The sequence below is a fragment of the Sesamum indicum genome, linkage group LG7 (assembly GCF_000512975.1).
Source record: "Sesamum indicum cultivar Zhongzhi No. 13 linkage group LG7, S_indicum_v1.0, whole genome shotgun sequence".
NCBI lineage: Eukaryota > Viridiplantae > Streptophyta > Magnoliopsida > Lamiales > Pedaliaceae > Sesamum > Sesamum indicum.
In genome coordinates, this window is record NC_026151.1 from 5,443,754 (window position 1) to 5,454,082 (window position 10,329).

General features: G+C 29.3%; 1 long non-coding RNA gene across 2 annotated transcripts; it reads right to left on the reverse strand.

The window, feature by feature from the left end:
- On the reverse strand, positions 5,531–7,934 carry LOC105166356. Of its 2 annotated transcripts, none has more exons than XR_848167.2 (3): positions 7,688–7,934; positions 7,411–7,539; positions 5,531–5,676 (listed from the first exon to the last, which is right to left on the reverse strand). It is a non-coding gene; the product is annotated as an uncharacterized LOC105166356 (long non-coding RNA). The 2 variants fall into 2 exon arrangements; XR_848168.2 differs by having other exon boundaries at positions 7,676–7,934.

Sequence of the window (10,329 nt, forward strand, 5' to 3'; positions counted from 1 at the left end):
TAAAATTATCGACGTAATTACTTTAGCATAATTTTGAGTAGTTTATAGCATAGAAAAGACATAAGTTTACTCATTTTTTATCCATTTCACATCATCTCAAATCATTAGTATCTATATTTATAGGTAAATATGTATTATTTTTATTTTAATATTATATTTAGATCGACGAATTTGAATTTAAAAATTTTAATTTTTACACCTAGTGCATTAATTTTTTCAAGGCTCACATTGACCATCTAGCAAAAGTCCAAAGTCTATCGAGCAAGGCCCGACATTCGTCCTAGCCACGATAGCTGGTGGCCCAGCATCGGCCCAACAAAAGGGTCAGGGCACTCAAAACCCAGCAATCAAGGTCCAATAACCAGCCTAGTTGTGGCATTTGCTTGCTAATCTAGAGACACTTAGACCTGAAGAAGAAATCAAGTTATTCGATACTCAATTGAAATCGATCAATAAACACTCATTTGAACTCAATTTGTTGAACATAACAAATCAAACTTTAACAAAAATTTGTGTTCAATAAACTTTGGAGCTTGGTTCAACTCGAATCATTTATAGCTCTGGAAACACTATCCTGCCTGTAAGGAGCACCGACATACATTTGGAGCACTACACTCCCATGATAGGGAACCTATCTCACAGCTATGATAAATATGGATTATGACTAACAAATCCTTAGATTCTCTCATCATCCTCCTATGAACAAGAGATCAGGTAGGTAAAAACAAGCAGACATATTCTAACATGCTTTCTTTCATGCACTCAAGTACTCGTAAGTAATATCGACACGAGTTCTTCCTATTTTTCTACGTGGTTGCTCGTTTTGACTATCTTTGGCATTTTATTTTATTTTTTACACTAGTCATATGGACGAAGCTCTTGAAAAATTTACACTAGTCCCAGTACTCATCAGTAGATTCAAGTCTGATCCAAAAGGGTGGTATAAGCCCATCACCACGATCGACAAAATGGTGATTAATTTTTGTGTCCTTTTTTTGTCTCTCAATTTTATCGTTTCTTCTGTTTAAGCCCTTAATTTGAATTTAGTGACTCCAACCACCATATTAGTTAAATAATTACTTGTCAATTTATTTTTTCATTCAACACTCCACAAACACTGTGTTCCTCTTCTTCCTCCTTCCATGGCTCCTGTGTATGAGAACCTGAGTCCTCCATTTGTATGGAAATTTAAAAAAAGCCACGACTCTTTTTATTTCAAGTTTCGATTCTTACTTTTTGGTTATTTAAGGTATATTTTCCCTAATGTTTTGGTGTGGAAATTAATATAGATATAAGATGGAGGTTTTTTTTTTTTTTTTTTGTGTGCGTGGAGAAAAATGGTTGGAATCAGGCGGCAATGTTGAGGAAAATGGTGGTGACTAGAATGGTTGGGCGCTACTGCTCTTATCCCATTGGACTAGCTGCTAGGAGCTATGAGTTAATTGAGCTATTGTAGCTAATGAGTTACTGTCCGGATTTGGATTTATGAGTTCTTCAGTTGATATATTGATTTAGTAGCTTCTTTCTCTTCTTTATCTCTCTTATAATAGGCCTCTTGGGAACTTTATAAATTACTAAAGAGATAGAAGCTACTTCTAAGACTGTAAAAGGGGTCCGCACCAAGAACTAAATCATGATCTCTCGTCCCTCACAGGGGAGAGGGGCGCCACCGGCAAGAAGGTGGATGAGGGAGGGAACTGTTTCAATTGTAGAAAAAATGGCCATATTTTATTTTTTCCAAAGAAAAAAAGGCAAATTTTATTAATGAAATAAAGCATCGAAAAAATGAAAGAAAATAAAACAAATTTTATGAAATCTCGTGAGTCAATTAGGATCAAGAGTCCACTTCCTTCTATAAAAATGCCTTTTTGGATTCTAATTTCCCCTGTGAATCATCAATGCTAAAATAATTATATTGGGGCAGGAAAAATATATATATCTTATTAATTTTGTTATTAGATATATATTTGTTAAATTATTTTATATTACATATTATTTTGGATATATATTTATTTATATACAACTTAAAATGGTTAAAAACTTATATATTTTCAAATTATACAAATGTAAGATCTATATAAAATTTAAATGTTTTATACTTTGTGATGTGACCATATAACTTTTCCATTTTTGTCCAATTATGGGGTTATTTTATCAATTTTACATATTATCCTCTATAACATTTATAAAAAAATAAATACTATATAGAATCATCACATAATAATCATCTAAACTCGATTTCATAACATGCAGTATTTGTGCATAAATATTCTAATAGAAAATACACAAAATTTTAAAATAAAAATGAACAAGTTTTGTGTTGTGGAGTTACAAACTCCCAATTTGTTAATAAGCAAGTGACTTTCTGGTTTATACATATAACAATCATCCAACTATCTAGCATGGAGTTATTGGGGAGAATATTAAACAAGAAAAAAGAAAATGAGGAGGGTTTCCTTGATTGATATTTATATTTTCAAAATGGAATTAATTTAATCAATATATTTAAAATATTTAATTTAATAAATTAATTATTGTGGCACGTTGTCTCTACGAACACATAAAAAAGAATTTTGGTGTGGGACGAAGGGAAAAATAATTTTGTAAAAAAAGAAAAGGATCATGCTTGAGGGGATGAGAAAGAAAAGAGTCTGTAAAAAGGGAAAAAAAGAAGGTGAAAATGAGATTAGAGAGAATTTTTTTTTTATAATTATGAGATTATTAAAAAATATTAAAATTACTACTCCGACTAATTTGTTTTTAAGAGAAGAAATGAATTAAAGGGTAAATTTAAATATTTAAAAGTCGGTACGATAAAAAATTATATATATATATATATATATGGAGTGTTTGCAAAAATTTCTACTTTTATAGAAGTGATTTTTGTAGAAAAAATTAAAAGTTGTAGTAGAATCAAAAGTGAGTATTATTTATAAAAATAAAAATAAAAAGCAGAAAAAAGTAAATTAAATAGTGTTTGGAGAAAAATCACTTTTAAAATAAATTTAATTGATTAAAAACCATTTCGTCCCTATGTGTTAAAAAAAATACAACCTTTTGCTTATTATTTCACTTGTTGTATGTCAATTAGTATCTTTCATATTTATTTTTTCTACAAAAATCATACAATTAGTATCTTTCATATGAAAGATATGAAAAAAAATTGTATGTCAAGTTTAAAAAAATTTGATTTCAATTAGTATCTTTCATATTTATTTTTTTAAATATTAAAAAGTATATGTTTAATTTAATAATGCTCCTACTAAGTAATATAATTGTTAAATTATACACAATTATTAAACTTGCATGATTGCAAAAAAAAAATATATTTTTAATTAATTAATAAAATAATAGTATGTAAATAAAATAATATAATTAGATGATATAGCAAATAAAATATAAAATAAATATGTGAGTAAATTTAGTTATTATTAAATTATTCAATTTATTTAAAAATTTCAATATCAACTTTACATATACAACTTTAAAAATAATAAAAACGGTAAAATTGAATTAAAATTATTATAATAAGGGTATAGTAATAAAAAATAAAGATGAATTATATTTACAAAAAAATCAAAGTAGTTAGAAGCACCCCCAAGGTGCTTCTAGCTTTTACGCTTAAAAGTGTTTTCATTAACTGTTTCAGAAGCAAAAGTTGGCATCCCAAACACTTCAAAAGTACTTTTTAGGAGTTAGAAGTTAAAAAGTATTTTTTTAAAGTGCTTGCAGACACTTTTATAATAATATAGATTGATACATAATTTAAAAGGAACAACGCCTTGAAATAAATTTTCCCTAATGTTAATTTAATGTCAATAGGGTATTGTTTGCAAGAGCTTTTGAAAAGCAATTTTTAGCTTCTGACTTTAAAATATAATTTTCAAGTGTTTGAAATTTTAGCTTCTATATCTAAACTGTTGAAAAAAACACTTTTAAGTCAAAAAGTAAAAGCATCCTTCGAGTTTTTCATAGACAAATCAAGTTTTTTTTTACACTACTTTACCCTCGTTATAATAATTTTAATTTAAATTCACGTTTTTTAATTTATTTCCAAAATTGGACATCCAAAGTTAATATTGGAATTCAAATAATTTGGATAATCTATCACTAACAAAATTTATGCTTTCACATATTTAATATTTTTAAATTTTATTTGCTATATTTTTTGATACTATTCACATATCATGAAAAATGCAAATTAAATTGATATGATTAAATCAATTTTTTTTTTCAATAATGCAATTTGTTTATTGTGTATGAATGTACCATTATATTACTCAAGTGAACATTATTGAATTAAGCATTAACTTTTTCTATTAGTGTCAATATTTTTAATAATATAAATGGCAAGTATGAATTATACTAATTGAAATAAAATGTATTGTTTTTTAGAAAAAATAATTTATTATTAACAAAAGACAAGTGCAAATACTAAACAAAAATAATATTTTTAATACATGAAGACTAAACAGCCTTTAATCAATTAATTTTATTTTATAAGCTATTTTTCCCGATTTTGCTTTTATCTACTTTTTACCTCTTACAAACACTACTTTTAATTTTGCTGCAACTTTCAATTTTTTTCTACAAAAATTAATTATTTAAAAACACAAAAATTTTAGCAACCACTCGCTGAGTATAAGGAAGCCAATTTTTTCAGGAAGGCAGGACTAAAGAGAACATTTACAAGCAGCCATCACACAAGCTGGATGAAGTTTGCAACAAATAACCAGAAAGACTGAAAAGCTAGTTAAGTTATGCTCTTTATTCTAACTCTACAATGGACTCTCTCATCTCCCTCGTACTGATATAAAAACAAGATGGAAGCGAGCCACGATATACACAACGATGCCGTCTCAGACACTGCCAGCATCTCTACCCGAAGCGAAATTCCATATTCACTCACATCTGAACTCCTATTCTTTGAGCAACCTGAAACCGGAGATGAAATGGAAACGTTCAGATATGTTTGATAGCAACAATCTTATCAGAAAATGAATAAGTCGAAGCAATTTTCTTGGCTCGTGATTATTTAGTAGTGAACCTGATAAACAGTAGGAAAAAGATAGGAATAGGGAGGATGAGATGAAGAAAAACATTGATTGAAGTGCGCATTAAGAAGCTTAGTTTTAGATTCTGCACCCAAATTTGAGTAGTTTTTCACATGATATCGACCGAGTACGCATTGGTAATTGAACGATAAAGACTCATATCATGTCAAAGAACTAAATTCTTGAAATACCTCCTTGAAGGATTTAACATCACTGCCCCACAGCCAGGCATCACAACCGGCGTCTCTGGCACTGCGTACGTTGCTTCTTCGATCATCTCCAACATGTACAGCATCCTCAGGTTGTATTTCCAAGAATTCACAAGCTTTCAAGAATATCATAGGATGTGGCTTCTCTGCTTCGACCTGTTCCAGATAAATCAGAATTGTTATATAGCATCAGCAATAAATTTCGATTTAATATGTCGTGAGCAATAAAAGTTAGAGAAACCAGAAAGAAACGGGTCGACTTACTTCGACGGACACTGCCACAGCATCAAACCAGTTCGCATTTCGTGCTCTTAACAATATGAGAGTGGAGTCTCAGGTTGCTCATTACAATTTAAGTAGCAAGGAAGCATTTGGTCTTTTAAGGCATTACTTGGTGGAGACAGAGAAAATCCCTGTTAATAGTGAAGATTAAAGTCATAATACTTGGTCTAACTAAGATGCACTCCATTGCTCGGTGTCTAGGTTGGTGCTTCATGATTACAAAATAAAAGTCCCAATAACCAATATGCTGAAAATAAATCTTCATTAATTAGGTCTCCAAAGAGCTATATAATTCTGGGTATGCTTTCAAACTCTCTGTAACAGAAGAAATGATCCTTAAATTTGGAAATAGAAACTCATAGACAGATACGGTATTGTCTAGTTACAGCTTGCAGTTTGCCTTCAGATACCAAATAGTCCTCCAAAAACTCCTCTTGCCAAGTTTGCAGATTCCCCTTAATCCATTAGCCTTCATTCATGAGACTTTGACCTCTTGGATTGCTTTTGAAGTCTGAACCCAATATCAAGGTTGCACATTTTTGTTTATAATATCCAATCCCCAAATTCATCTTATATTCTTAATTCAATTGCTAAATAATAACTCTTTACTGAAACCCATCCGTGTATTAGAATGTTATTTTCTTTTTGAATTATTAGCTTAAGCACTCAGTTATACTGGCAGAAGGCTTTGCTGTATCATGAAGTACTCGAAATTGAATCCACAGCGATATTGTTGAAAAGGGAAGCTATAAGGTCTTGCACCCGATTCTTAGCATTGTGACCTACTTTTACATGAAGCCTCCCTCTCAAAAGGATAAATAAATCAAGATATACAAAATGCAATAATCTTAACCCTGTCGGATGTTAGCAGATTAAGAGTGAGAAGAGTCATGTTCAAACTATAAATGCACTTAACAAGCTGAAAAAGAAAGACAAACGATAGAATCAAGCAATCTACTGCAGTTTCCTAAGAGTTCATAAGCAATGAGTTATAGATACAACTTAAACTTATTCATTCTATTCACATTTGAAAACATAAAAATTGATGCGAAGAGGATGGATCTAGAAGTATCTTACCAGCCTGTAAATGATCCAACTGTCTGCCTATAAGTGTTCATGGTATATCAGTCAACATTCGCTGATATGCATTTTGTTTTCTGTCTTTAGCCATTTTTCCAATACATTTATCTCCACTACCATCAAGGCATGTGATAGAAAGCATTTCTTCTATTGGGATTGGGATTAAGAAACCTGTTACAAGAACTCTCAACCTAATGTTTCCATATCCAACATGCTTATACCAACTACAATAAAATTCAGTATGTTAACTTGATCGCTCATGCATGACATTCATCAAACGTTCCCACACTAAACTACACAAAATCTTTATATTATTCTCACCATCCTCTTGAGCATTTCAGGGTTCTTGATTTTCTGAAGATAGAAAGGAAAGAAGATGCAAGAACGCTCTGGAGTCCCACAGCACATTCAGAAAAGGAGGATCAGATTAATCTACATCTAAACTCAAATCGACATTCTACTCGATCTTTTTCCTATTTACATAGCTTGCAGTTGAAATTTCACTATTTCAGACATCACATATCAATAACATGCTGAGCAGAGAAATGTCAGCAAAGGAAGCTACACCAATAAACACCAATTCCGAAAGGACCACTCAGTGTTCCAAGCAAAATCATATGCAGAAATATACGGTATCATACTTCTACATCAACTGGCTTCAAGCATTAAAAAACCAAGGACCTAAATATGGTTTGGCTCTCAGGAAATGCATCACCTTCTCATTCTGAAGTGTATTTGCCTATATCAAAAAATCAACTATGCATTTTATCAAATAGTTTTTTTACCTATCTAGCCTGATCTCACGACTGTCAAAGATGATCGAAAACCAAGAAATCTGAAATTGTTAACAAGGTTTTCACCCCTCCAGCTCCAGCCGCAAGGCATAATCCTCCTTTGGTTCACCGTAATGAATACTGATAACAAACCATATACACACTTCATCAGCTCGAAAATTGACTCAAGTATGAGATGCAGCCGAATAATCACCAAGCCATCCAAAAAGAAAGTATAAGAACCAAGACAAACTAAATTAAAAATCGAAGAAATTACCATCACACCAACCTCAAGTAAACCCTAAAACACTTCCATCCCGCAAAAATCAACTTTCCATCCACAAAACCTGAAGACTGAAAATTCTCAAAAAAAATTTGGACCATTTCTCGATTTATGCGTGTCATCCTTGCGCAGGGGCCATGCTAATCTTCTCTGTATCGTTCCAATTTTATCGGATGTCCCCGAAGGGACACTCTACTACTTCCACAGGCTTCAAAATTAGGTGGGGAAAGACGCAGTATTTGAGCAATGTGGGATACAACGGAAGTTCATTTGTAGGCAGGGACTGTTGGGCTTGTAAAGCTTTGGGATAAAGCATATGGGCTTGCAGCTGTCGATAGTAGGCTGGTCGTTTTCCTATATTGAAGATTGCTCCGTCCTTAGTCCATGAGTTTTAATTCCTGAAGAAAAAAATTACAACGATTTGTGATATTATTGCACCAACTTTTTATTATGTCGATAGTACTTATTAATTTTTTTAAATATAATATTTTGATTTATATTTTTTATTTTTTATTTATAATATATTTTAAAATATAAAAAATTAATTATTATATTATGTATGTAGAAACCACGCTAATATTATCATAAAAGAGAGGACTTAAAAAATATTATTATACCCTTACAAAGTTTTTAATTAATTAACTTAATAAATAATATTATTTTAATTAAAAGAATTTATCATTAGATAATTATTCAGATGTTTGTGCACATTTAATTTTAAATTTTATAAACTACTTATTATTTTAAAAAAAAGTATATATGTTAATTGGAGATATTCATTTAAAATGAGGTGAAAAGACACGGACTATTTTAAAATTCAAATCAAACGTAAGGGACTAAAATGAAATTTTACCCTTGTTTTGGGTCACTATTCTAATTAACTGTTTTGGGTAATTATAAGATTACATCAATATCTTGATAAAATAATACATTAATTCAATTAATACATAATATAATAAATAAATTATAATAACTTATATAAAGTGATACAAATATCCACACACCTTGTGAGACCCCAAATATGTTCATGACATCTCAATTTTAACTACTAGATCTCAAGCTTTACGTTCATCGGAGGCCATTTGCTTGTTTGACGGATAATTTTACATATGAATTAAACACCGACTAAAATACCAATGAGTATTGATATAATTTAACGTCCAAATGTATTCATTTATCCATTAATTTAAATGTTGAATTCGTAAATTTTTAGTGAATTAATCAATTAAATTTACTTAATATTTTAAAAAATTAAATAGTATATGATCATTCCATTATATTTTTTATTTATATTAATTATGTATTAATATTTTGACTAAATATTCCATACTCAAGTAATTTTATGGTCCAGTTAAGCAAAACTTAACTTGACACTTAGGAAATAAAAAAAGGAACGAAAATTAATTTAGTTAAAGTTGAGTAATATATGAAATAAAATAAAATTTATTTGAACTCAAATTGTTAGAAATTTATTAAATCAAAATAGAGTGAAAATATAAATTCAAAATGATACTTAAGAGATCTAAGTGAAAGTTAGATATATTATACTTAATTTTATTTATTTTTACCAATTCTTACGTCGTCATTCTTATTTTGAACTTGTCTTGATTTTATAATCAATTAATATTATCGGTCCATAATTTTGATAAGTTTAAGATTCTTATTCAAAATTTTATTAATATTAATCCGTCAATTGGACAAAATCAAGTTCATTATCAAAATTCCAATTATCATCAATTTTCACCTATTGATTAAGTAATCAGTTTTATTTTTATCGACAAACGGGTCATGAAAATTCACTAATAAATTAATTCAGCAACATATACTGTTTGACTTGAATGAAAATTTAAAATTTGAGAACTTTATTTTATTAAACATATTGTAAAAGAAAGAAAAATGAGTCTCAAATGGGTAAAACCCAAATCTACCTAATTCTATTGGATATAATTTGAGTATGATCCTAAAGATATTTTATAGCATAGGTACGGGTAAAATATGAAAAAAATTTCATATAGGTATTTGTCGGGTTCGAGCAAGATAAGATCCATCATTGATGGACCTACATACAATACATCAAATTAAAAAAAATATAGTATTGTTGTATTTTCTATTACATTTTAACATATCTATGTCATGTGTGTAGAGTTTGAGCCATTTATTTTATTTTATTTTTTTTACATATGGTGTGCATAACTAATTAAAATAAATGCAGTATAATTTAAAATAAAAAATCCAACCATGGTACTTAAAATATTCGACCTAACCTAATGTACGTCAAATGAACCTAAAAAATGTGTGTCCGAGTGTACATGAAATATTAATGTTTGGTTTCATTTTTAAACCATTTTTGAGATGGGTGGAATTTTTTTTTCCACTTTTAACTGTGTGTTTTTGTAGGTTTTGAGTTTTTTTTTAAATTTGAATCAAAGAATTATATGTATATGTATACAAATATAAATTTATATAAAAGAGTTATGATTTGACAATGAACAATGAATTTTGTCTTACAAAATACAAAATCAAGCATACAACATCTATTTTACACTATTTTAAATTATCTCTAAAAATAAATTTGAATATATTAATTATTCGTAATACATATTTATTTATCTCTATTTGCATAAAATATTAAAAAACAATCTAAAAAT